We start from the raw sequence: 3,680 nt of genomic DNA, 5'->3' as shown, positions 1-3,680 counted from the left end.
CTCTTGCACCTTAATTTTATGGTTTTAATCTAAGGAACGTACTTTTATAAAAAGGCAGCTGGAATTTTGTATAACAGGTTTTAAAGGTACCTTCTCTCACCTCCCCCAAAGAAAATGGTTTTTACTTAATAGTTTGTCAAAGTTTGTAAATTGTACCCATGGACTTTTGCCAGATTCCAACTTTAAGGGTATGAAAGAGGGCTAGAAATAGACCTTTACTTTTCATTTGGAAGTATTTGACAACTTTCTAAACTTTTCTTCCTATTTTGGGGATTTTCAAGTAATATATTCTCTGTGTGTATAACGTGTGGTTCACTCCTGTAAAATGAAATTGCTGGAATCAATCAAGCCAGTGCACCAGTAGAGTTATTTGTAAGGAACGATTGTGTTTGACACTAATAGTCAAGTCTGGAACTATATTCTACAGTCACCCACTTCTGTTTTAGAAGCATTTTGAAACACTTTTTGGGGTTATAGAAATAAGACTCATGATTCAATATATTTATTTATATTTTTAAAGTATAATATGACCTCAAATCAATGGAGGAATGCTGTATTATGCAGGTGTGTGTCAATTTCATGACATTAAAATTGTCTGATTTTGTCCATTTCTTAAAATTATGATTAGTGAGTGGTCTAACAGTTTAAGGCATTGATAACTTACAAGTAGAATGGGGCTCTCAAAGCATTTTAACTCAGTTGCTTTCAGGGTCCATTTTTTTATGTAATCACTTATTCAGTGATAAATGAATCTCTGAAAACAAATGCTTTTACATTTTAATTTAAAAAGAAAACAGGTGCAGGCCACAGAAAAATTTTAAAGTATGCCTTCTTACCAGCAATAGTTCATTTTAAAAATCATGCCAGATTTTTGCCAAGATCAGTGTTTCCTCAACATGAAGATAGAAATAGATTTGTATAGTGTGCTCTTGTACCTCTACATAGATTATTATATAATTTTGAGCAGTTACACATTTATCTAAAGGAAATAAATCAACTGTGAATAAATGCATGTTTACCAAAATGGCTGTTTACAGTGCATTTAGTTCTGATATTTATAAAGATGACATTTCACAGAATAACTTTAAAATAGTTTGAAATTCTATATAGTTTAGACATCGATCACATCTGGAGACAAAATAAAATGTGCAATATTTTTTATGTAGGCGAGCTAACACAGTGTACCTAATTGCAGAATTATCTGATTAATTTGTAATAGATAAGTTGTATAACATTTTCATATCTTAAAATGTTTTTTAGATCAATCTTGAAGTGAAATATTTTCAAAATAAAATTCTACAGAAAAATTCTGTTGGCTATGATATGCACATTTTTGGGCAAGTTATGAACTAGAGCCAAAAGTAGTATTTGACAGTTTTATTTACTCTGCCGTAATTTGCAAGCTTATCAGTTAAGTCTGTAGCTTTTTTAAAAGCCGTCATGATATTTGTGATTATTAGTACATAAACCAGTGTTATAATTTGATATTTGGGTTTTTCAGACTTTTAGTGGCAGATTTAGAGAATTCTTTATTTTCTTGACATGTGATATAGTATTTATTTACCTTGAGTGGTAAGGTTTTATAAGGTAGGGTTTCCATGATTTAGGATGTGAATGCAAACACTTACACATAAGTTAATTAGATGTATAATTTGGTTATGAAATCTTTTCTAAAATAATACCACCAGAAAATTAACAGATTAAATTTTTGAGACAATCCTTGGTCTGGATTGGTTAATGAAAATGTCTTGTTTAAGAGGTTCTATTAAAAAATATTTCTAGTGTATTAGTCATAATTGTTTTTGTGGAGTGGGGGTAAACCACACCATTAAGGGAATAAAATGTAATTTGAAAGAGGTGATTATAAGATTTGTTTCAGGCCCCAAAATATAAATAAAAATTGGTGTGGAATCTCGTTAGTGTATATGTTTTCTGCCACTATAAAATTACCTTTTTAGCATCTGTTTCTAGTGGTGTAATACCAAGTAGGTAAATTTCGCAGTCTATTTTTAGTGTCCTGAGTTTTTTGTTTCCTTAAACACATGAAAGGTAATAGTAAAGAATTTTTTACTGTATTTGGGAATTTTTACATAGGAGTTGTATTAGGTTTCCAGTCCCTGTAGTGTTGCCTTACAGAAATCTTTACATCTAAACTGAGTTTTTCTTCTCCTACATAAATTTAAATGTATTTTGATTTACTGAAGTTTCTAAAATGTACTGAGTACAGACATACACCACATAACGACGTTTCAGTCAATGACGGGCCACATGTACAACAGTGGTTCCATAAGATTATAATGTATTTTTACTGTACCTTTTCTGTGTTTAAATACACAAAACCATGATATTACAGTTGCCTACAGTTTTCAGTATAGTATTTGTAGCCTAGGAGCAAAAGGCTATACCATGTAGCCTGGGTGTGTAGTAGTCTATACCATCTAGGTTTATGTAAGTATACTCTGTGATGTTCACATCACAATGAAATCACCTAATGACACATTTCTCACATGTCCCCAAGTTAAGCAACTGCATAGTTGCTGTTTTTTGTTTTTTGAGATGGAGTCTTTCTCTGTTGCCCAGCCTGGAGTGTAGTGGCGCAGTCTCAGCTCACTGCAAACTCTGCCTCCTGGGTTCAAGTGATTCTCTTGCCTCAGCCTCCTGAGTAGCTGGGATTACAGCACCCACCACCACATCTGGCTAATTTTTGTGTTTTTAGTAGAAACGGTTTCGCCATGTTGGCCAGCTGGTCTCGAACTCCTGACCTCAGGCGATCCACCCGCCTTGGCCCCCCAAAGTACTGGGATTACAGGCGTGAGCCACCACTCCCAGCCGACTGCATAAATGGAAGTAGTATTAGAGTCATTGGATTGAGCTGGCTCTGTTTCTTGATGTGTTTTAGGCAAATCACTAAATCACCATGGGCCTTAACTTCTTCAGCTGTGTAAGGGAGGAATTAGATGAATTTTTTTTTTTTTTTTTTTTTTGAGATGGAGTCTCGCTGTGTCGCCAGGCTGGAGTGCAGTGGTATGATCTTGGCTCTGCAACCTCCGCCTCCCAGGTTCAGACAACTCTCCTGCCTCAGCCACCCAAGTAGCTGGGACTACAGGTGTGCGCCAACATGCCCAGCTAATTTTCGTATTTTTAATAGAGACAGGGTTTCATGTTGGCCAGGATGGTCTTGACCTCTTGACCTCGTGATCCGCCTGCCTCGGCCTCCCAACATGCTGGGATTGCAAGTGTATGCCACCGCACCTGGCCAAATTAGATTAGTTCTAAACACATCTAGCTGTTAAGTTTTTCAGTTTTAAGTGGAATTTTGTTGTGTAAAATTTAAAAGAGAAAATGGGCTTTAGCTCTTCAGAAAGCACACATGGGTTATATTTATATCATAAAGGTTTATCAGATACCTATAGAGTTCCTCTAAAGATACCTTGGTTAAATCTGCCACATTCTGATTTTGGTAGAAGTTATGATAGAATTATTCTGAGTTACCAATTTATGTAAAATTTTTAAGTAAATGTGAAAACTTACCAGTTAAACTGAGTGGATGTAGTGGTATATCTCTTTTTTTTTTTGAGACACAGTCTTGCTCTGTTGCCCAGGCTAGAGTGCAATGGCGTGATCTCAGCTTACTGCAACCTCCACCTCTCTTGTTCAAGCGATTCTCCTGCCTCAACCTC

The sequence above is a fragment of the Pan paniscus genome, chromosome 5 (assembly GCF_029289425.2).
Source record: "Pan paniscus chromosome 5, NHGRI_mPanPan1-v2.0_pri, whole genome shotgun sequence".
Classification (NCBI taxonomy): domain Eukaryota; kingdom Metazoa; phylum Chordata; class Mammalia; order Primates; family Hominidae; genus Pan; species Pan paniscus.
This window is presented reverse-complemented; position numbering follows the sequence as displayed.